The sequence below is a fragment of the Atta cephalotes genome, assembly GCF_000143395.1.
Source record: "Atta cephalotes unplaced genomic scaffold scaffold00011, whole genome shotgun sequence".
Classification (NCBI taxonomy): domain Eukaryota; kingdom Metazoa; phylum Arthropoda; class Insecta; order Hymenoptera; family Formicidae; genus Atta; species Atta cephalotes.
In genome coordinates, this window is record NW_012130075.1 from 3,715,157 (window position 1) to 3,742,223 (window position 27,067).

A 27,067-nucleotide genomic window follows, 5' to 3' on the forward strand; every position below is an offset into this window, starting at 1 on the left:
AATTTAATGGTATATAAAAATGAACTTAAAGATACAGCAGAAGATATATTACAAAGGTATATACAAAGATAAAGCAGATCCTGCTGCAGGACGCTCCGCAGATCAGGATCCATGCAAGAGAGAGAGAGAGAGAGAGAGAGAGAAATCATGATCAGCGTCATAATATTGTCTCGTGCATGTCACTAGAATCTCGCCGCTTTTAACGTTCAATTATTAATCCCCGAAATTATTTCGCGTTCCACTCGCACTCTTAGCTTCCGCAATGAAGGACGGAATATTTATGAGGCAACGAGAGCGGCCGATCCTGTCAAGTCTTTTATGCAAGTCGTTCGACCGGACCACTTCACGATCCTTTGTTTAAGCGCGATAATTATTAATGGCATTTCGCTATCGTCCTCTCTCCACCGCCACCACCCGTTTCCACCGTCACTCATCATTCGTTGGTGTCCCTCGCAGCAATGAAGTTCCGTCTAGGCACTTCAGAAATAGAATACGCGAGTTTTCTAAAGATCCCGTTCTAACTCTTCTGTTGGATGCCATAAATTATGGGCCTTAGAAAGTTCCCGAAGAACAATGCATTCCGCGAGAATGAGAGAGAGAGAGAGAGAGAGAGAGAGAAAAGAGAGAGAAAAAGAGAGTTAATTGAAAACTTTTGCGCTAGAAACTGGACTTCGGACAGGGAACCTATATGTATTCTTAATTGGCAAATCGATTAACGTTGCAACATACAATAAGAATTGAAGTTCTTTGACTGTGTTCCTAAATATGATGCTCTTCTGAATTGCAATGTTTTTGAAAAGAAAGAGCTCGTTTTAAATCCCTTTTAATCAATAATTTAATAACATAGCCATATATTTTAAATTTTACATTTTCTGTAAAATATATCATATTTTTCTTCGATTATTGACCGAGAACGATATTGGAGTTAGCGATAACACTTTATAGTTTATGGAATACAAATTGCGCATCAATCGATATTTTGATGCACAAGCACATGTACCATTATTATTCAATGGGGGATCGATCATATCCAAAATATCCGATAACAGTAACGATCATGTATCATGTGATTATCTTGGGCAAGGCACACAATATTAGGGACGGTTTCACAATATTGTTAATAAACAAAGCATGTCGTATTGATGTAATATTATTTAATAACCTCTTAATTCGGTAAACGCGAATCGAGTTTCACGTAGTAATTCACGATACGGATGTATGGGCAAACGATACGATTATATAACGAACAGATATGCGTAAACGGCTTTACAACGTTACGCTACCGTAGTATTTAATCATTCCCTTATCCGGCAAACTCAAATCGAGTTTCTCGCAATAATTCGCGATAGAGACATATTCGATAACTACGCAGAATGGCCATACGCGATGAAATTAACGGAGTGTTATATTCCAGAGTATCTATGTTTATCAATATTAAAACGATGAATTAAATTATATGGGAAGTAAAATAAAGAAAAAAGGAAGGAATATATTGAAATCATTGATCAGGGAGTATAAAAAATTATTTTATTTCTATAAATCTTTCTAGATTACTGATACATTATTGTAATTGTCTGTAATTTGCGTACAATTTCAATTTTTAAAAATATACCGAAAGAGGATATTTTTTTAATCGTATATTTAGGATAATGCGGAATTATAATATGACTTTCGTTACGAACGAGACTGAGATAACTGTTACGATCGAGATACGACGTGCGCGGTTCTCCAATTTTCATCATAACTTGCGAACTCTGTGGAATCTCATGACACAAGATCGCATGTGCGAACCCTATTAACGTGGATAACGTGGAGGATGGCAAATGGCATGCGCGAGGTCTCATCGAGATATCGTTCTTCGTCTTCAAGTGCTTCTCTAGGCAACTTTACAGAGGCAAAGGCCTGGAATTCGTCACAAACACACCAGCACGCACCTACACACGTCACCATATCAACTTTGAAGTAGAAACGCAATAGGGGGATACCCGTTGTGGAAGGTGCTCGCTGTAATTTTCAAGAGAGATTTTATTAGCTGTATGAGCGCTTTTCATGAACAACGTAATGAATTAACAAGTACTGCACTTAGTCAAATAACATGGGACTGTAATGTTGCTATATGTCATTTTAAACTTTTAATTATTAAAGGAATACATGTATATCCTCATACGACATTATGTAGTCTTTTTTACATTAAATGTCGGTTTACAAACGCGAAAACGATACGTAAAAATAGCGACGAGGAAAAACACTAAAAATAATTATTGCGTTACATTATTATAAAAATAAATATGCGTCTATAAAGTGATTATTTCTGCAAAAATTTTTGATAAAATTTCATGGTTTTGAAATGATTGACATATGTGTTATAATTTCTATTTTTATAGGGATGACCTTTTACAGGCGACCTCTTTTAAATTGCTACCAACTATCTGTCCTCTATTGGCCGAGGCAAACAGACGCCCCTGTCTTGTTCGTAAAACGCATGATCGATCAATACTTTGAAAAACCAGTGGAAGCGTGTCCTCGAAGGCCGTGACAGGAAAAAAAAGTAATACCGATAACGAAAGAGTCGACGAGGATGGTGGCGGTGGCGTCGGGAAGAAAAAAAATGAATTATGCGAGGAATCGAAAATGCTGGTCACGATGAGAACTCCGAGGTATTGTCCCGACATCCTTCTCGTTTCCTTTCCCCGCCGTTCTGTTTTGCCTTTCTTCGTATCCTTTTTTTCTTTCTCTGAAGAGAAAACGAAAGGAAAAGCGTAAGGAACGCGCTCAATATATACAGCATGTATACTGTGTAGGAATCTTACGAGACGTCGTTTCCTGATGGATTACCTATTTCGCGCACTTCTATCGCCGTACGGAATTGGTCCCGGAAACGTGCATTCATAGCACCGCTGACGGACGAAATACGCTTCCGCGTTGAATTACCAGCATCTATCCTCACAAACGTTCCATAAATCTTTATATTGACGGATTCGACGGAATCCCTCCACGTAGGAATCCTTTACGTAAAAAGGTCGCGCAGAGATCTGTCAGAAAAAAATTTCAAACAAAAATGTTGATGTTTAATGTCACTTCCAATCTCTACTTTTTGTTCTCAGTGAAAAAACTTCTAAAGACAAGGTATTAGTAAGATCTCAGAAGAGGGAGAGAGAAGAGAGAGAGAGGGACTTACTGTACCATATAGTATTGCGATTTGTAAAGTACATTGAATTTACGAGTATGCTCGATTTCACCGACAAAAGCATTCTTGAGAGGAAAAGAAAAGATCAAAAAGTGTATGATTTGAAAAGTTAGAACGCAAATCTCATCTCGATAGACGACCCGTTGCTATCTTTATCATTCTGAAAAGCAACCATGGGTCAAGCACGTGTACTAGTCGAAAGGAAAATATTTTCACGAGCTCAAATCTTTAAAATATCGAAAAAATGTTTGTGCAAATTTCGAGGGAATTCGCTTAAAATCGGATTATTTATTGCAAAATTTTGTTCAATATATGAATGAATGTTCAGATACAATTCTTTACTACGTTCTTATAAAATTAATACCATCGTAAACAGAGATCACTTGCAACAATCAATGTCACATTTAATTCGTGCACTAATTTTTAAATGATTACGTTACGTCACAAGTGACAATTTCAATTTATATTACAGTATAGTAATAGCGTTTTCAAGTCAGTCAGTACAAGCAGTAATATAACCAAGGACGTATATAATCGTAAGTAGTAAAAGTAAGCAATGTCGCATAAAACTCTAAGAATCTACAATCCCGGCGATAAAAGTGAAAGAGTTCTGGCGATTTTCCGGATAAAAATTCTTCAGGTTCTACTTAGTTAAAACTTTTTTCTTTCGAAATCTACCGTTTACTTAAAAGTTTTGAATAACTCTTGAAGAGTTTTATCAAAAAATGCTTCGACAAATCGACTTTAATTGATATAAAAATATTAGCATTTTTTTATAACGAAAATAAAATTGACGTTTTGTATTTTTTCAGATTAATTTTGCGTTTAATTGCCAAGATTCTTTTTGAAAGAACTTCATCAAGAACTCAGAAAGAATCAGAATTCTATGGATTATCGATATTCTATAAACGAAGTGTTAATTTAATAGTAAAGATAGATCAATTCCATGATCGATTCTCGAAGAAACGATGAGGTCAAGATGCCAATTAGGATGGTGAACGAAGATGGAAGGCAGTGGCCGGAAGGCAGAGCGCCGTATTTTCATTTGGCCGGATCGCTCGTCAACCGGCAGTTAATCCTGGTCGAGGGACAAGCCCGGGGATGAACTAGTCGACGCAACGGGATCGTTAGTTTTAATCGTTCGACTGCTATTAGTTCGTGTCATTTTACCCCCTCCCCTCCCCCCGTTTCCCTTCACCAACCGTCCGCGTCCTCTATTCTCCCGCTTTCTCCGACGATTCGATCCACCCCCTTGTTCCCCATTGTTGCCTCTTTGTCACTCACTTGTCGCTTCTTCCGCAAACCATCTTTTCTCTCTCACTTTGTCGAGTCGAGTCTCTCTCTTCCTACCTCGTTCGCTCCTTAACTGCGTACTCCCTGGTGCCCGGGCTCAGACGACATTATCGATGGCGGGCATTAAACGTCTTTTGCCTTTTCCACCTCCCTTACTCGTTGCCATCCCTCCGTGCGACGAACCTCTCAGTCCCTCGTTCTATCCTGCCCGACGCGACGTTCTCGCTGCTGTCGCTTTAACGTGGATTTCCTATCCGGTGGCTTTTGATAACGGCGCCTTGGCAACGTCTTCCATGTTACAACGAAACCGAGACCGAGCGCTGAAAAATGAAGTGACTTGTGTAGCTCGCCCTCGATAAGCAGCGCTCGCGAATAAACGTGATGTTCCCTCCGCTTGCGTTTCAATGAGACTTTTGATCAAGTAAAAAAAAACTGAAAAGCGCCACGATCGACGCCATATAACTTTAGGTGATTTTTTTTAATTGAAATTCAACGATCCGATGAATCACCGACGAAAAATTCCACAATTGCACAAGGACGAAACGTTTGGCGTACATTCTGTACAAATAAAATTCGGTGAATGCACATGAATAACGAACAAACGACAAATCTCGTATGAAAAATAAAAAATACGATTCCACAGAACGGTTCGTTGCCATTGAAAGATGCAAGGTAATAACGACCGTTTGGAATTATTCCCGTTTTGGAATAAATAATTCTTTTATTATATTTTTTTTATCTTACCTACTATTAACGAAAATATAAATTTTTCCTTGGCTATTTAAAAAATAATTGAATTAATAATTCATATAGAAATATTTGATTATATTTAAAATATATTTGAAATACATTTGAAATTTTATAGTTTGCTCATAAAGCTGATAATTTTATATCAAATGTTTTACCTGACCGTTTGGATTTTTTAAAGATCTCACATCGATCTATATTATTTCTGGGTTTCACATATAAATTTTCTCTCTTATTACGATTATAACTTAGCATGCATAATTTATCAAAAATTTTAATTTATTAGAGATAAAATATCATTAATGCATTTTTTTTACTACAGTTGAAGTTCTTCTGAATATCACCAACGTTGGACTTAGCTGTTTTAAAACGGTAAGTCTCTTACAATTGCATCAAGTCCTTTGAAAACATACGTGTGAAAATCCAACCTACGTAGGCGACCCTACGTGGCTCAACTATGGCATTTTAATGCAAATGCACATGGCTCTCATATACTATTACTATACACTACCATCATTTTCGCAGTGAGATTCTTCTAATTATATTAGCCATTGCATCGGTCACTGACGACGGTTGAATTCAAAAGATGAATGAAACGTGCAGAATGCTAAATCTAATTTAAAATCAAAGTTAGAAATAATTATATTGAGAATAAGTTAAAGAGATCAATATACATCAAATACTAATATATATCGAACTATCGATATGCAATTGATTTTATGTGATTTGGCATTTCTCTCCTTTCCAAAGCTCGCGATAGAATGGAAGAATAGTATCAAATATTTAACACGTCTAAAAGATTCAGTTCTGTTGTCTACGATGCAGTGACTATCCACATGTCTATACGTATTGCACTCTATACCTTTACAATCTCTCCAAAATGAATTCGTGCTATGCAAATAAACATTTGGCAAGAATGTTTTATCTCAGACAGCATTCACCGAATGTATTCGCAATTTCTCGTTATGCAAGATCATTTGTATTATTTTTTACATAAGCATTCCTTATTTTTGGGAATTCGAAAGCTAGCTAATGATAACTGTCGTAAATAGAAAAGCCTTTATTCTGTCAATAACTAAATATAACCAAGGATCGTCCAGGTGGCTCTTAACGTGCTGAGCACCGAAGTGAAACTTGAGAAGTATTAATCCTGCCTCGGGAGAAGATATCGAGAGCAGCCGGTGCGCGGGAAGAGCCGTGCCCAGGAAAATTACACAAGCTAACGCAAGGTAACGGAATCTTAATCTCGTTGGTCCCAGCGCTCTCTTGCTTTGCTGATAAAAAGAAAGAGCGAGACAACCTGCTCGCGTTTGCCGACGAAGACTTGACAGGGACAGCAGATGGCCATCTCGCAGATTTTCCACCTGGCAACCCCGCGCACCCCTGGGGTATAATTTCGGTAATTTAATTTCTCGGCTTAATAGAAGATCCGGGATCGTGAAAAGACGAACAGCTAAAACGAAAAGAAATGCGGTTAGCAAAAGAAGACGAGAATTACAACTAGAGAGAGGAAGGCACGAAAGTAGCACGTCCATTAATACTTTGGGAAAATTACTATGTCATTGCTTGCGATAAATTGTAGATGTAATTACGGGAGAAACACGAAAAAATAACGGAAAGAAAGAATAATCATTATTTTTTAATAATCAAAAATGTCAATTCTCTCTATTTTGCAAAGCAATAAAAATAATGAAGACAAATCAATATTAGAACAAAAATCAGGTAACAAATATAAAACTTATTTGTTTATTATAATCTTAAAAAGTATACTAGTTTTCACGAATACGAAAATATCTTGCAAGGAACGTTTCGACTTACTTAGTCCTCCTCAGCCAAACGCAAACAGTTAAATAATATAATATATAAAATATATAAATAATATAATATATAAAATGTTCTTATAATAAAAAAATAAAGTCAATATAATAGATAAAATTGAATTGAGTTACATTGAGTGATTATGAAGCCTCTATGATAATTGGATATAATAAGAGATATTCTTCAAATCCAAATGTTATGTAATTGTTTCTTCGTTCAAAAGCAAAATAATAGAATCCAATGTTAAAACTCGATTGAAAAGTCAATTGTAATATTGTTCATGAATAATTTAGTTTCGTTAATTTTTTTGTAAAGAATGATACTATTCAAAAATACAGAAATAGCTTATAAAAGTTATGTGTTAAACATTCTTACGAAGAACAAAAGAATAGATAAAAACTTAGAAATACATAAAAATTAATTTCTATGTCGAATACTATTAAATTTATGTCCAGATAGCAAAACGATGCTTCGTGTGACTAATTGTAAGTAAACCAAAACATTCCTTCCATTTCGTGAAAACTGGTATACTTTTTAAAATTATAATAAACTAGTTTTATATTTGTTATCTGATTTTGGCTCTAATATCAACCTATCTTCATTGTTATTATTTTTTAATTTTTAATTGATCACTTTAAACTTTTTAGGCAAATATTAATACAACAAATTACATGAGAAACGATTAATTTCTTTTGTTTGTTGTGATTGTTCTTCATAATAAGGAGATCTCGAAATTTTAAATGTTAGTGACATTACTGGTCAGGATAGTCGCGCAAAGAGAAGAATTCGCACAGCATCACAATGATGCTTTTATCCGATACAATATCAAATACGCTCTTTCGTCACTTTATATAAATACCATTACTGTACAGAATATAGGAAGAGCTGCTTTCTCTCGCAAGAGAATAAATTTCTATATTCAGCACGCGATATTATCCACGGCATCAATGATATATCGTTAGAGAAATGATTACTGGCACACATAACGGAACGTGCTATCGCCGGATTTAAAAGCTTCCTTCGCGCTAACGAACAGATAAATCTCTTACATCTGTATATATCTACGATATGATCTTATCGCCGCTAATACAGACCGTTACGTTATATATTACCGTATAACTAAAATAAACGTATCGCAAAAGGCGACACGGAAGGGGTGGTCGCGGTTTTTGCTTACGACGAGCCGTCAGCTTTAACGATCGTAACGTCGCGTAAGAGAACCGTCCGGGCGCGTCCTGATTTCATTAACGGTTTTAAATACGACCACCGGTAATTCTAGCTTGCGGTGGAAACGTGACCGTAAACCGTCCTGGAGAAAACGAGAAACAATTTCCATGATTAAGAGGATAAACATTTACATTTTTGTAGCCCTCCTCTCTGCCATTTTACTCGTAATTGAGTTCCATAAATCACTAAGTACTCTCCCCCTGATTTATTCAGTCTGCAAACCTTAATTCTCCTGGTAGATTTTAGCATTTTATACAGCACGGTTGACATAACTTTATATAGCAGTGACATTAATTGCGATGTAGATTCGACATTATGACGGCTGCGCGTCATTCGAATTCCCTGAGGATTAATATAATCACAGTGAATTCTACATATCATATAGTGCAGAAATGTAATAAGCGGAGCGTTAAATTTTCGGATATATATAGCCAGCAAACCTGATATAATTCGCGCATGATCTGTTTGCGTAATAGACGGCATTGTGCCACCTTTTTTCAATAATAAATAATTCGCGCAAATTGGAAGCTTCTTTGAAACGGAAACGTTCAAAGCCTAACTAAATAATCTGATAATAAGATGAGCAGATGAGACTTGTCTCGGTATCATTAATGCACCTCTGCGCATTGACTGCGACTAGTTGGCTATTCCGTGTATGATACACCCTTCATAGAGTCGAGCTCTGAAATATCATGAGTATCACAATGCCAAGTCGTTGAGAAACGCTTGCGAATGATAGATATACGATGCATGAACGCACCATATATTCAGGCGTGCGCCGGATAATCTACTTTTCCTTAATTTATCTTACTCATACGTAACATGCGCAACCGCGTTCGTGCAGTCCCACGGATGATGAGTGCGCACGTGCGCAAGATACAATGATACTTGCGCCGCGTATTAAAAACTATTGTTGGAAAGTTAAAAAATAATTATTTGTTCCAGCTTGCACAGTGATGTACATTTGGTTGAACCAATTTTCTTTGAAAATTCAGTAATCTGACAAATTCGACAAAAGATAACATTTGGAATAGTCCGAGTTAAAGCTCTAGATATACCAAAGTAGCGCAAAGATCCTCCATTTTCAACTTATATTATATATGACTATATCAATAACACTTAATGCTTATTGGTCTACAAGCTATTATAGGTCCAAAATGGCGGTCGAAATAGCCAATAGGAAAGTTGTCGGCATTTTGGCTTCTTGTTTGATAAAAAGATTGCGCTACTTTGATAGAGAAAAGTCACTGACATAGATCTCCTAAAGCGACATCCCCTTATTTCTCAGAAACTATTGCACTTATTAATACTAACAAAATCATGATCTGTTTAACTAATTAAAGAAGTATAAACTCATAATTTGTATATATGTGACTTGTTTATATATCAAATCAGTTAAAAACAAATTCTACGAATGCGAAAAAAAAATTCTTACAAATTTTCTTTTGCTAATTGCGTAGTTTAAATAATAATGATTATATTATTGATAATATTACGTCGTTTTAAATGCTTGCAGTTTCCTAAATTAGTTTTATTTATATTATTTTTTCTCTTAGTTTTTTCATAATATTGTACGATTTAAAATTTAAAATTGGGGTGCAGCGTAAACCGCCATACCTGTCTGTAAAACAGACCATGGACTAATTTAATCCTTATAATATTGCTTTATAGTGTCAAATATCTCTATTGGAGCTATGAAGACAATCGTGCATATGTGGAAAAATTATCGCGTTATATATTTGCATTTTGCAGAAGCATAATAAGTAAATATGCATATAATTTAATAAAAATGTTTTATAACGAAGTGAAAAGATTCTGAAAAATCTATACATTCATTTATAGGTACCCTATATAGAGAATTCCTGAGAAAAGAAAAAAAATAGGAATACGTAGCATTACTGCCTATTGTGTCAGTTTTGGAGCCATTTTATCAGACACTCATTTTTGCTCATCTAAAAAAATTAATTATTGCAAATTTGCAAATAGTATTATAAAAACTACTTACACTATCTGATAAAAGACACTTTTTAGTTTGTGCTTATGTTTTTAAAATTTTATTTTTATCTTTTGATTAAGAAATATTGTTTGAAAACAAAGTGGTGTGTCGATATCGGCGATTTTCCTCTATATCTACAGTTTTAGTTAAAATAGCACAGCAGTGCTTGCAAAGCGTTAAAAAAGCGCATATAATATTGCTTTTTTAGCTTTGTTAACACCTTATAAACGCTACTTGAGAGTATTCTCTAAAGGTGAATGCAATGTATTATTACTGCAGACTTCAGTGTTGCACTTATTTATAACTAATGTAATTATCAACGAATATTTTTTCAATAATAATAAACATTGAATCTGCAGAAAATCACAACCTCTAAAAGTGAATCAGTGTACTACAAGTCACTGATTCTCTTTTAAAGAGTAAACATCTTTCAATATCTGTCTCCTAGATAATATGAGCAAATAATTGGCAAATAATAACATGTCTACTTTTTTAGAAAATATAGAAAAAAATAATGAAACTCTAAACTAAGTTACATAATTAAATTAATTAAATTGTGTAATTAATTAATTCAATTAATCGTATCTCTCGAACCATCATCCACCGATTACATTTCATACGTGTGCAACGTGTATCGCAAATATGTGACTGATCTAAACAGGCGTATTCGTTTATTATTCCGCATCATTCGACACTCGACAATGACGTGCGGCGTTCGAATAGTAACTAGAATAATAACGCGAAATCGCGTCAATTTCGAACGTGTGAGTACTTTGTGCACCGCACTGTTTGTATGACGTCGCGTCTAGACTCGTAACGCGCCGTTGTCTATGCTCCATTCGGTTCTGTGCGAATCGATCGGGGATATCTATAAACCCTCAGCTTACGGACGTGCATAAATCGCATTCCATTCGCGTTTGCGTGCAGCACGCACCGTCGATTCGCCATCCTGCGGCCGACGACTGACAACGATGACGCAACCGCATCGTCAGGTTGGTATTATTAAACGATTCGGGACCCACAAACGGGTAACGGGTTATAACCTCGCGAATCGCGGGTTGCAGACGTCGCCTACATAAAATGCGTCCTGCGTAAACGACCCCAATAACGCCGTTGCACTACGTGCGCGTTTTATTAAATGTTATATGTTCGAACAATATCGTCGAAATATAAATTGTTCCCGTCGATTCTGCGGATAAAACGTGTAAAAGTAGTCGAAATTAAATTGGGATGATGATAGGATTTACCTAAATATCGCTTTAATGTATCTATTCCCCGAGCGATATACGTATGCCGCGTAAAACTGCTCGCAATTCGTTTCCGCTAAAAAGCCTCGATAACCGTTCGCATACGCATACACGCGCGCATATTTTTTCGCAGTTACACGAATTCCATCCGACAGTTCCCCTCGGTGACGGAAAGCGGAACCCGATGCACACCGTTTACTCTGCACCGTTTATTCTGTTACATGTCAGTTGTTACCGAATAACAGATGAATGTTTTCTCGAATACAGTTTTCACGATGTCCCAGTGACTCTACCGAGTAGATATCACTTTATCTGTTAGCAATATTAAATCGCGCTTAACCTTTCACACTGAATCTTTTTTTACTTACAGATGAAATTTCACTTTCAAATTTTTTATCACACATTTTTCAATTGTTTTTAGTTTAAGATTTTAATATTTGAGTTAAATAACTATTTAGCAAAATGTATGAGAGATGTTCAAAAGTAATCCTGAATTTTTCCAAATTTTTTGAAAGCCTAGAATAATAAAATTTGGATTGAATAAGAAAGATTCAGTGTTCCTAGAAGGGTTAAAGATGGATACACTCTTCTCCATTCTATTACAACTGTAAGAGAAAAGCAGCTCTCTCTCTTTCTCTCTCTCTCTCTCTCTCTTTTCTCTCACACACTCGCTCGCTCTCTCTCTCTCTCTTTCTCCCCTTTTTTCTCCTCGAACTATCTCGTTTCGGTGGAACGACGCCATAGTAATCTGGCAATTTGAATAGCACTGATTGACTCCCCATTATTATCGCCCGACTCTCCGTTAACATGATAATACGCATTAGGATGGTGCCAAACCGTACGATTCACTCAACACCCTCTCTGTTCTCTCCCATTGCAATCCCCCTATATCTGTGCACAAATATGCACGATAGGAACATCGGAGAACATGCATTCTGCCGTTAAGAGAAGCAGACACAAGAGCAATTGAGACCAAGTACGCCTTCGACATTCGCTATAACGGTTTCGGACATTCGCTATTCGGTAAACGTTTACCGAAATGATCAACGATGCCAATATTATCATGAATCAACCTTAACGAAATGGTGGACTTTGTTCGCGATAACGGTTGGCGTGTAAGTCCCATCATTATAATCTCATGTAAGATTTAACCAAGCAACCAAGACGGATTCGAAATCGGAGATTTTTCATTGCAAAGGAATTTCTGCTTTTAATTTTTATGTTTTAATTATTGTCATATTATTTATAGAAAAGTAACGAACATAACAACTGTTCTTACGTTAAAATTAATTACAATCTACAATCTACAAAATTGTTGTGATATTATAGAGAATTATTATATTTTATCCTTTATATTAAATTTTTGATAATGTTTTGATTTCAATTATTATTACTTCATGGGTAAATATATAGAAAAGGACCTCCAATGACCTTGACCTTGACATATGTTATTAAGGTCATGATCTTGAGTGACGATCTTCAACAGGTTCTGGATAGCGATCGCTATTAAAAAGTTATTAACAATAAATTTGAAAAATGACATCTTTTTTGTACTATATAAAACAGAAATTTTCTCTCTGATTTAAAATATATTTAATGACTTTCCACGCGAAGCGAGATGGGGTGAAACCACTAACTTCTATAACTAGCCTGTTGACTCAATTTGATAGAAAGAGATAAACCTTTGATTTCAAGTCCTTGTTTCAGTTCATATTTGCGTATATATGCGTACTGTCTGTGAATATCACGTGAATTTATATGACTAACATTATTATCCTTGTGATTTACATGTGAGAGTGAGTAAACACAAATATGGCGTTGCCCAGTCTTCAAACATGAAGACGAAGTCGGCAGTTTATTTATAGAAATCTATGGAACTCGCTTCATATGGAAAGTCGAACGCTCTTTGGCAGAGAGGGAAGTAGGGTGGAAGTTGCTTTGCGTGGAAGTCATAAGCTTCTAATCACAGGGGGGGAGGTGGAATAGAAGTCACGTGGAAAATAGGCCTCTGAAGGAGATAGAGTGAAAGTCATTTCACGTGGAAAATTGTAAAATATATTTTAAAGCAGAGAATTTCTGTTTCATAATAGAAAAGAGACGTCATTTTTCAAAATTTTTGTTAATAACTTTTTAACGACCGCCATCTAAAACCTGTTGGAAGTTACTCAAGGTCACGACCTTGACAATATATGTCTTGATCAAAATTATTGGAAATGAAGCCCTTTTTTATATATTTACTACCAATAAATATTTTTTTGCAGTAAGTGCTTATAACTATCTCATAATTGCTTTTTGAGGGCACAAGTATGTACTCCTTTAAATGTTCAGTATACGTTGCTCAAAAATATAAACAATATCATAAGAAATAGACGAAATTGCTTCACTCTACCTTAGATTATTAAAAAAAAATTAATGCTAATTTTTGTTATATATTAAAGGAAGATTTAATATTAAAAATGTTACATGTTTGTACTAATACTGTGCTTATTGATAATATCAAAAGATGAAATTATTAGTTGGCGTTGTCTTGATTAGATAGTACTGAACATGCATAATATGGCCAAACTAGAACATGATACAGTTGCATGCAATACGGCAGTGTACATGTAAGCAGGGCTGCGATCGTTTACAACCCTTTGGCATATTACAGGTTAATGTATTAAATGGCGAATCATATTCGCCATTCGCCAAGTTTGCGAACAATTACAATCGAAATCCGTGTATGTATTATGAACAACATACAAATTTATCTAATGCAACTCATAATTAATTCATTTGCACATTCAAAATTCTCGTCTATTATTAGAACAGCGAAAATATGTGTATTACGCCGTTCATTTGCATGTAAAGGTAAACTGCGGTAAACCACGAATCATAATAAATTATTTCGCCTTTACGCATTGTAACACATAATTATTTCGAAAATTCTTTGTTAAAAATTAGGAATTACTTTTAGCGTAATAATAAATAAACTATCTTTACGACTTCTCACAATGTTCTCATAGTTTCATTCATCACTATTATCTCAGATTGTGACGTTAGAAGCGTGAAAGTACACAATAAAAATTCTTACAAAATTTGTTAATACAAAAGTATACATATTTTTAGTAAAATAATATTTACAATTTGCAGAATTGACTTGTAAAATACCGAGAATTTTGTTTCGTTATTTATTAATAAACCATATCTGGAATTATGTATAATCAAAAAACGAAAAAAGAGCTGTTTGCAGCTTTAACCAACTGCCAAATTAAATTATATAAAAATAATTTATGATATTACTATTTAATAATATTTCACATTATGATTTATGATATATAATAATTTAAAATATGATTTAATTTTCTCCCCGAATAGTTTTTATGATATACATTATAAGTCTAATCTATCTATTACAAATGTTGTTTTATTGGAAAATATTTCTATTACAATTTGCAAGAATTTTTATTGTGTTTTCTCGCTTCTGAAATAGTTGTGTGAGTAAACAGAAATCCCTTAACACTCTCTGATTTGTGTACTTTGCAATTTGCAAAATGTAAACTTGATTATATCATAATTTTCTGTCAACCGCGACGTGCAGATATCTGTCTGTTGACATTGCACCATCATCGGCGAAATCATATAACAGCTCATGTACGTCACGCTAACGTTGAAATGTAACTAATTAACGTCTCTAGAACCATATCACTCTCGACACGCGTGCGATCTGCAGACAGGGAGTAACGTGAATATGCAGAGTCGACTGCGGCCGAGGAAACTCAGACTGAAATCGTAATATCGTTGTCCGCGTTGGAAGATCCCAACGTGCTAATCTCTGCCATATGTGTATGCCGTACGCGAGATCATCTAATGAACATATCATTGTCGATAATGTGCACTCTCGTTTGCAATATACGGATGTTCTTTTATATATTGATGTCGCGGCGTGCAATCGCGTTCATCCTATTTCCTCGTAAATAAATATGTAATATATAATAACAATAATTATATTAGGATTTTCGAATTTTAAACAATACAAAAAAATAAATATAATAAACTAATGAAAGTCAGCAATAAACGGCGCAATTATTTAGTGAATAATTAATATTCAGATATTGGATTGAGGTCTTCTTTATTTTGAACGTTTCGATTCTCTTTAGAATCCTCCTCAGCAAGAATGATACAAGTATCATTATGATACAAGTATCATTATGATGCAAGTATAATTAGCTCACATGGATATCTGAGTGACACGTCGTCGTACACAGACGTGTGTTCTAAAAATGTGTGAACTTTATATTTTAACAATTCTACTTTTTAAATTTTAATATGTTCAACAAAGCTTCAGTGCAATGCTTCATGATGGTTAATAACGCTACATCTTTGTCAATTTGCGAGTGACTTAGGCATTATGGACATGTGAGCTAATTATACTTGCATCATTCTTGCTGAGGAGGACTCCAAAGAGAGTTGAAACGTTCAAAATAAAGAATCCAATATCTGTATTGGTATGAGTATTGATTGTTCACTAAATAATTGCGTCGTTTATCGTTGCTGGCTCTCATTAACCTATTATATTTATCTTTTTGTATGTAATATATATTATGTGATTCTAGGCATAAACGACATCTGATCAAACAATGATCTTGTTTGATCAACAGAAAGTGAAGCATCATGAAACGAGAGGAGGAAGCAATGGCGGACACGTAAATAAGTGCCGTGTATGTATGTACACCAGCGGATGTGCATAATACTTACCCGGAAAGAGCATACGATCGTGTAGAGAATGAAGGCTAGTAACGGTGAAGGGAGGGACAGAATGAGGTACAGGGTGGGTTAACAACGTGATCACGGTTCAAGCACTCCCGCAGGATCGCCACATCAGCTGGCCGACCCACCCTTTCTCACTATCCGCCATCCAGTCTCTTCTCCATCCAGTATTTTGCTCCTCTCTATCCCCATCCCTCTCACCACGGAACACTTCTCATCCTCTCTCGCGTCAAGCCCTTTCCGGAATACACTCTTGTCGTATGGTCTGTCAAGATACCTAGCTCCCTTTTCCCTCGCGATCGTTTCCATCGATGCATGCACGACGCGCTTATATGCACGTGCGAACCTGCCATGTGCAGATCGCCGGTCGTCGATTAACAGCCTCGTGCAATACACAAGCGAAACATCTCGTATCGCGGAAACGCTCGCGTTTCGAAAAATGACAGCCCTCTACCGATTTTGCGAATCGTGTTTTTCGCGCTGTTCCTTTTTTTCCCACATTTCATTTTTTTCCTCATTTTATGTCATGTCGTTTTTTTTTTTCGTACGAAATATCGTTATTCTTGTCTCGATTTTTTCTACGTGCGATAGCAATAACAATCATCCCTGATATTTGATGAGTCGTTAGCGTTAATCACGCACATTAATTAACTTTTAAACGCTATACCACAGAAACAACACATATGATATACATATATAGGTATAACATCCTAATTCGATTGCTGGTAATTTTCATTAAAAAATATATAATATTATTGTAAAACATTTTTTTCAATCAAACCACCAGACATTAAGAGACATAACTGTATCAAACAAATATATGTATTTTTTAATATTAATAAGAAATGTTTTACATTAAACAATAAAAGAAGGAAAAAAGCTGGAAAAGCCGAAAAGGCTTTTAAGATATTGGAGTACTTGATAAAAGATCGCATTAACGAATTGTATGTGGAGAAGAGGCGATAGAAAAATTCGCCTCTACTATATACGATGATAAAGATTCGTAATTTTTCTGACATAAATGTCAAACATTAATAAATCGCACGTCGACATGAATTCTGTCGTCTGTTAAATCTCGTCAACTTTTTTTGTTCTGCATCGATTTTATGAGTATTATTTCTGGAAATCTCGCTAAACATAAATGTCGATTTTGACATTAGGCATTATGTTTTGCGTCCATCAACATACTACAATATATTAGTTACCTACTTCTTATATTTCAGTTACCTATAATATTTTTTATATCTGTGCAATGGACATACATATGTATTGGATTGTCCGGAAAGTTCGTGTCGGCTAACCTATATAATTTAATAAATGTATACTAAAATTTAAATTTTCTGCGTTTAAATTTTCCTTCAACATCGGCACGAACTTTCCGGACAACCCAATATTTGCTCGGCATTATGCGCGTAAACATAATGAAATAATAATGACTCACGATTTTCATCATCTAAACATCATCAGCCTATGTAAGTCATTTATAATGAAATTTCTCTATCAGTTTACTGGCGGTAAACTGGCGGAGTTTGCTGGTTTACATTAATTGACCTTATTATTACCACTGCCACCTGCATTAAAGACCATTCGCAACGGGCCAACGTTTTCGATCCGAAAGTACGAGCGGAATTTTCTCATGGTACCTCTCCGGAAGTATCCTACACCAACCTCGCAAATGCAATTTCATTAGTCTAATGGATTTCGATGCTCGAGACTGTAATCCGTTATTTTTTGCGTGCCGCAGTACGGAAAATTGGATAATTTATAGGTTTGAAGTAATGAAAGGGAATTTAACGTGCGGAGGAAAGATCTACACTCGTAGGGCGATCTGAAAACTATAAAAATCGAGTCAGACTTTGTGTGAAAAATAGGAAGAAAAAAAAAGAGGAAAGGGGAAGAGATGAACACCGCGAACGGCAGAAACAACTGGATGGAATCCGGACTATTCAAGAACAACGCAATTACTCTATCACAATAGATCTGCGGACTACGAGTTCTCTTGGCATGGCATCTTGTAGTATCGAACAAACTCGTGAGGTCGATGGAGGGACGTTTCCGATCCTTTTACCTTTCAATTAATCATTCGAGAATATTGGAGCTTTCCGAACGCTCTTTTCCATGCGCACTAATATATTACGAATTAATCTTAAATGAAAGGATGATTTTCCAGTTACGTATTACATAAAAATTCATATGAATGTTTTTAATATTTCTACTTATAACGGTATCTCTTACGTATACATGCATGTGTATATACATATATATGCATGTATTGGTTTATATTAACCATGTAATTTGGAATTTAATTGCGTTCTGGTGACGCTAACGTCGGCCGCAATCGCCTTTTACATATTTTATCGCTTTCGTTAATTAAACCCTGCGCGCGTGCGCACGCGGGCACTGCGAATAAAACGAAATCTGAAATGTAGATTTCGCCCACCCGCTGCTGTTATAACGCGCGCCAAGAGAAATAATTTACTTTTTCAACAGCTTCGCGTATGTCGCGTCCAAGCTAGTTATACTGCCTTTTCACACAGAATTTCACAGCTCGTAAACACGGGAACGGAGCCGGTGCACGTGGCTGTCGGTTAATTTAGGGCAGGTTCACGATGCAACGTTCTCTGAGTGCGTGCGTGCGTGCGTGGGATCGACCATGGCCGATCGTGTTCCATGCACACGTTATTTCAACGCTTGAATTTTTAGTACCGTTTCTGTGCCGCATTCACGAAAGTTAAAACTCCCCGGAAACACTGTATCTGGAAAACGATCGACGTGCGAGTCGTCAATATTGCGAATCATCGTGCGGTGTTTTGATTAGAATTAAAATCGGAGAGTTTAGCATAAAAGAAAAGTGACAAAATAGACTTTTATGCTCAGCAACTTCTAATTATAAAACTCTGTATTAGTAATAATACAGTGTTTCGTAAATGAAAGATTTTATCGAATCTATTTCATTTATTGATTAATGATTTATTTGATTCTTATTTGATTGCTTTAAAAGTAAGTACGTGGTTAATTATAATCAAGAATAATATTATAATTTAATAATAGTGCCATAAAAAGATAGAACAATTAACTTTTTTTCCTCTTTGGGCTGTTCTCCTCTTAATTCGACCGCCAACTTTCTTATGAAATAAAGCTTGTTAAGTCGATTATATACAGTTTTGCAATAACGTGAATTAACGTAATGCATTATCGGATTTAGAATTACGCGCGATAGATAGAAATCTGACAAACAGGCCGGTATTCTGCGCTGATCGATCCTGCGTGTCCTGCTTAAGTGGAAGATGTCGTTTTAGTGAAACCACACAGGGGGTGATCAAACCCAACAGAAACTAACGGAAGGAAAATCCGTTACAGTACACGGTACGGTACATTATGTATAAGAGCTCGCAATAAGGAAATAAATTGCCCGCCTTCTTCAGCGAAAGGAAAAATAATTCTCTTCTCTTGCTTCTCCACTAACACGTAAATTACGGAAATTATATCAGCGATAAAACTAAAATTACGCTAATATTTAAATGTAGTATCATAACTAGCGGAATTTTCGCACATCAAATATTTTCTTTCCTAAGTTTTTAATTCTCTCTTATAAAAAGTAGAATTTACGAAAAAAAGACTAACGGGGAGTGGAACTGCGCAATGAAATTAATGAGAGAGGGTATGGACGGAAAGGGACAAATTACTTTTCTGGCAGACGTTCCATTTCACGCACAATTTAACCGCGCGATCTCCGTAAAAGGCGCTTGCATGATTGCTTTGCTTGCAATATAGTTGAAAAGAAAACGATCAACAGCCGAGAACGGAATCAGGCAAGCGCATCCCCCGCTTTTACCTAATCACTTTTGTGATGGCTCGATTAATCTTTCTGATGAAATCTGAACTGTTACTCAAATCGAAAACGTTTGAATAAACGTCTTCTTTAAAGAAAATTGAAAAGATTGAGCGAGGAATATTCTTAAGCTCTACATCATTTTATTTTGCAATCAATTATAATCGCGTAATCGATATAATGTAAATTCCAATAAAACGATATAAGATATCTAAAAAATTATTTAGCGATAATTAAATAAAGATTAAAATTTTACATAAATATTTAAAATATTCCTATTTCTTTCTATACAAGGGTTGAAATGATTGTCACGTAGCTAATGTAAATGAAAAAATGAATATAGCGATACAGATTGTCAAATTTCTAGCAACGATAGGATCATTACTTGTAACGATGAACATTTCCCTTCTGCTGTTTATTCAAAGTCGTCTACGAGAGAGTCGTTACTTTAAATAGGTCATTTGAAGAGTAGAACTCACGGCACAGATAAATCTAGCGTAAACTTTTAACTTGTATAAATGATTACAATATTTCACAAATATTTCTTTCTATTGATTTGATGCAAAAGTCCGTAATTAATTTCTCGTCATGTACTGTGTATTGACTGTTACATACACAGATCTGAAGGCAGTGTCCTTTGACGTGCCACTGTAGGAAGTGCTTTATCAAAGACTTCATAACGTAGTCAACGCGATTGTTTACTATATCGTATAAAGGAGCTTCTGAATGTCATTGTAAAATCGCAAATTATAGATATGAAAGACAATATCAAAGTGTTATTTATTCTTGCTCTGAAATCAACAAATACGAAGAAGAGCGGCAGAGCGAAAAGATATTAGAAAGAAGGACGTTAGATTTTTCAATTTAGCTGACGGTGCATAAGACCAGCACTGGTTTATAATATTATCTTATCTTTGTGGATTGTGCTATTAGTCTGCGTTCCTGGCCGACAGTTTTCACTTTATCCCGACAGTTTTACTCGCGAGTTTATTTCTAGCAGCTAGATGAAAGCGCTCTGCAGTTTTTCCTTTGGTTACACATCGCGTCTCCATCGTGCTGTTGGCACGGCATTTAAATACTTGATTGCGTGCGCTTTTTTCCTAAACCCCTTCCTTTTCATCCTTTCTACTCAGTGCTCGCTGTAATGTCTATCTTTATTTTTGGCCATCGCGAGGATCAGAGACAAGATGTGCACAACGGTATAATGAAAATAAGCTAATTGCGCATGTTAAAAGCTTTTCCGGGTTAACAGTGATGAACTGCGTAACGAGTTTTGTGCCGCAGCGCGCTTGAAGAGTTGGTTTGTGCGATAATTTTCAGTTTATTTTCGTAGATGTGTAGCAATTGTTAAATTAGCAATTAGATAGTAATGGGAACAACAAGCTTACATATAACAATATAATAAAGAAATAATATTGTATTCATTTTTCCACAAATAAAATTTAATTGTGTTTATTATATTTTCAAAACATCTATATATGCTATTACACTGTTATAAAGGTGTCGACGCGTGTCTGCGTTCGCTCAGTACGACGCGTATTACCATGTTGTTCCAATAATGCTTTTAGAGTAATTTAGAGTCACGTCCAAAGGATCGCATGTAGCTTGCTTTCTGGTCCGTTAAAAATTACGAGGAACAGTCGACACAGCGTGTCGACGTTTCAGCAGCGTTCCATAGGGGTTTAACGGCTACCAGCAACGGGGCTCGTTCACGGTTTGCCGCCCCCGACGGCAGTGGTGACTGCGGCGCGATGAGTCATAGGCTGGTCGTCATCCCTTTCACTTACTTTTCCAGCTATTCGACGTGATTATTGGTTGCGAGTACGTTGCGAATGGTATGGTAATGGTATGAGTAGTCTCACTTAAAATTAGATATAACAATAAGGCACTTAAAGATACCACAATGAAAATGATATATTTTTGAAGCCAACACCAAAATGGCCGAATAGTGCAGATATTGCATTTAATGTAATATATAGATTTGGAGAATCAAAAAATCAACGATTTTTAATGAATTTTTTGTGGAAAAATGATACAGTTATCAATTTTAGGTTTGAACCTCTATATTTTATTTACACTTTATACAATAAATATGAATTTTTATTAATTAAAATGTGTTGAAATATTCGAGAGGCAACAATGGCGATAAATGTGTCCACATCGAGTTTTGTTAAATTGTTGACAGCCAGAATTAGTCGTCTGAAATAAAAAAATCAAATTGATTTATAATTAATAATGTTGAATGTATACGGTAAATCTAACAAAATTATAAAAAATCATGATTTGTTAAAATTCCTCCTTTATAAAAAAAAAAAGATTCTTCTTTGATTCTTTCCATTATTTTTTTCATTAAGTTGCCAAAAAACTATTATTGTTTTGAAAAATTTATTATTTTTTAGATTTACCGTATGGAGAAAATAGTTGTAATAAATATATAAAAAGCGGCGATCAGTACGTTAAGCCGTTTTCTCTTTATGTCAGCAAATTTGAAAAAACATGTTCCGAGGAAAATACGTTTAAAGTTTTGAGTTAGAATATTATGTTATATGTTATATTTTTTTAGTATTTACAATAAATTTTTCTTATTCGGCGATTCTTAGGTATTTTTGCCGACGTTTTCTAACCAACTTCTTTATACGAAGTTACAAACGAATTTAAGGATTTTAACAGAATGACATAATACAATTAATCCTCTTGTTTGAAATGTTTGAACAGAAATGTAGAAAAAGACAGAAATACGGCAGATGTTTCTTTGTTCGAAGAAGTAACAATGTTCCGCGCGCTGCGGAAGATTGAAACTCAAACGTGTCTAATTTTTACCTATGCATCATTTCAGTAAACTGTTTCAATAACTCCATTATCTTATGTTATTATCTTACGTTATTTCTATGAACAGTTTTGGCATTATTTTCAAGACAATCAACTTTCCAAAAATGAAATTTTAAAAATTGATTTTTTGGACCCTCTCCAAACCATTTGGCCCCCTTAAATGCAATCCTAATTTCATTCTGTTGAATCCTTATACTCGTTTATATACTTTGTGTAAGAAAATTGGAACTGGTTAGAAAACGTCGGTAAAAAGTATCCAGTTGCTGTATTAAGAATTGCAAAAACTGCAGCAAAAGAGGTTTCCGTTTATTTCGCTTGCCAACAAGCGACAGACGTAAAGAATGGCTTCAATTAATTAGCAAAGAAACATTGCTGGAAAGGGCTGTAATCTGTGAGATATAATTTTTTATATGTATATTGTGAAGTTTTATTTTTCCTTATAATATAATACAGTCATATATAAGTTTCGAATAACCGCGGAGTCAAAATGGTGGTAGTTTATGATACTTTGTTATCTAGTGACTTTAGTCTCGCTAAGATGCCTAAGATAAACTCCTATCGGAGTGGGAGATTATTTCCTACATCATGCAGATTACTTTGGACAAGGCAACAGATCCTTGGGGAAAGTCGAGATGTGAATATTTTAGCTTGATATACCTACTTTAATGTCATGCACGATCAAGGAATTGTTTTCTCTGTTTACGGACTTATCATTTGTTTTATTGATTCTATAATATATAATTGTGTAATATTATTAATTCATTTATACTTACAATAGGAAAACGACAAGAAAATAAAGATTCGCCATTTTGTAAATTAATCTTCCATGATTTTCTGACTTTGATGTAGATTTTACACCATTCTGTTTTAAAGTCGTGATAGCATTTATCTTTTATTTAGCATCTCATTGATACACCACAGATTAAGATTATAGATAAATACTTATAGGTTTCTCTAAAATCTTTGCTTCACATTAACAGTGGTTATACAAGAATCAAAAAAGATTGTTATGAACAAATAACCAATCCAAATCAATGCGAAATCGCTTGATCGGCAAATAATACGAACATTGCGCAGCTGCGCGAGGATGATTCGATAAAAATAATGCGCTAACGAAAATGTATTTCGACCGACAGAGATAAAAAAAAGGGGAACGAAGTGTGATTTAAAATTTAAATGTGTTCGTCGAATCCACATTCGCGTAAAACAAGTCAATGGTCGTTTATTTCGCCGCCGCGCGACCGATAAAATTTCACAGTCGGACGAAACGAATCGATACGCTTATATTTACATCGACGAAGTGTTATTAAGAAGTAATTAGATTATAGCTGCATATTACACATTACACGTAACACCACAACGGCGTTTCGATATTGTAACTCGTGATCAAAATAGTCTCATTGTGAACGATTTTGTTCATTCACTGAGAAATAAACTATAAATAATATGTATCGATACTAAATAAAATAATATGTGCAAGAAAAGTTCGCTAAAAATCGCATTGATATAATAATATCCTATAAAAAATAATCGATATGATTGTATTTTTTTTGAATTATAAATTACAATTATAAATATATACTTTTTTGAACGTATTTTACCAAGAATTGATACAAAGGTATAAAAATTTTCTACAGAAAATTCTTTTATTTCATTAAAATTAATTGAAATGAGATCGAAATGCTGACTATTGACACATTTCTAGAAATTATTTGAAAACGAAGAAGTAACAGTGATAGTCGTTATTACAATAATTGTTGTAACAATCTTAACTCCCTCTCCCCCGCATTTAACATCATGGTCTTAACGCCATTCACGTTCATATTCGCATGTTTTGTCCATGAATTTCCACGCGGTTGCCTGAAACGGATACCTAACGGATACCTCTGTTTCAGAAAGGACGTCCGACTTCCGGTACAGTTCCAACGAGCTATGGCCATGGAGGCGGAAGCTGCGAGGGAGGCTATATAGAGCCAAAGTGATTACGGCAGAAGGAGAAATACGAGCTTCCCGTTCCCTAAAAGAGACCAGCGACGTCATTTCCACGAGTCCTGCTGCACTGCAGGTACGCAGTACACACACCCACTAATTATTAAATGCCGCTAATTATCTACAATCGTACGTTGCTTCCATTTATCTCGGTGCTTTGTTTTATTACTATTGAATCTCGTACCTCTTGTAACGCTCAGAAATGTATATTGCTATACATATATGTATTTAAAATTACTCGTTAAATAAAATCAGCATTGTAACTAAACAGACCTGCAAAAATCCTTTTTTAATTACCGAAAAGAACTGTGAATACGATATAAAATTGAATGAAATGATAAGCTTAATTACCGCACTTTCATTCCGTAGATTCTTTTCTCAAAAATATTAAACAATTTTTGCTGTGCAAATTTTATGCATAGAACAAAATGAGAGGTTTTTTTATTTGACTATTTATTTTATTTACAGCACGACACGTGACGCGGTTAAACAAGAATCCTCGTCCGTGGATTGGATGTTATAATTAGAAGATAATATGTGGAGAAAAAAATTCGTTATATTTTTACTTTTGCCGGCAGCTACGATATCCTGAACAACCTACAGCAAGAGAAATTCAATGGTCATATTTCTCCTACCGATTGAATTCTTGAATTCTTTTATTCATCTCTGATTTGTGTGCTCATTAGAAAACTGCACCGACAGAATCCTTGTGAAAGGATAAATATTAAGAATAATCTTTCTCTCTCTTTCTTTCTCTCTTTTATTAATTTACGACAGTTATTATTATAACAGAAAAAGAATACAATACTATTACTTTTGAAAGCAACGTAAAGAAAATGATTTGAAAAATATAGAAAGAGGAAAACAAAGAATTATATAGTGACTGTTATAATCATCTGTTATTTATTATTATTATATTTATGTACAATATTGCATTAACAAAGTATGTAATATGGAACTTAGATATCTCATTTATTGTTAATCCAAAATTGCAAATAAATATAATATATAATAATTAACAACAAACATGGCGTAAAGCAAGATTGAAAATATTGATGAATTAATCAGGCATCTGCTATGCTCTGTATGTATTATCGTTTTTTTTTAATCGGATGATACTGTTTGTATATATAACGATTTACCTTGCCCACTAAGGCAAATTAATTACTTTCAGTAGGTAGATTCATAGATCCAATTCGCCGGAGATGGTCGCGTTAGATGGAGAGTCGATAAACACGTGCACCGATAAGATCACTTTCAAAGCGCGTCTTCATTTAACTAAACCCAACCCTAGCTCGTGCAAATGGTTCCGCATCAGATATCGTATACGTATTTTCCCACATTGGGAAATAGTCCAGCCGGCTGGCTGGCCGGCGAGGGAGTTTACGATCGCCGCCATCGTGATTTGCATACGATCCGTTTACTATCGCGTCTCTCTTTTCGCGTTTAGCGTTACTAAATACCGTGGAGTTCGCTTAAACTTCCTACATTCGTCGATCATTGTTTTATTATCTTTTGCTTGCCGAATACTCCAGGCAGTCTGCGGTTTTTACGCTCGTCTGCATAAGTTTTTTTAAGACTGTTACGTTTTTTCAGAAGTTTCAGACTGTATCTCCAATTAAAAGAAACAATTGAACTTCGAGAAAATCTTTAAACTAATGAAATCAAACAACAACGTAAAGGTATGTTTGTGATATAAATATTAAGAGTGCTATAACAGAGCTCTTAATGAATTTAAATCTAATTAAATTTTTAATAGATATAATTTCTAAATTTGATGATATCGTTATGTTTTCAATGATAAAAAGTCAAACTTGAATTTTTACGATTCATTGATGAAACAACAAATACCCTAATCTTCAAAGTCTTAAAGATAAATTGTCTCTTCTGTCAAAGCCTGGAAACATAATGCATCATCCATAGAATAAAAAGTTGAACGCTGTAGTTGATCATAGTTTTATTATCCCATTTCATTCCGGATATTCGGGGCACAGTGGTTTTTTTATTCGCTCGAATGCACAGACTTTTTCAAGATCGTGACACGATTCAGTGGCGTTTATTTGCTGAGGAAAACCGCGTGATGTCAAACCCTCGTCTCTTTTTCGCATTCTCTCTCTCTCTCTCTCTCTCTCTCTCTCTCTCTCTCTCTCTCC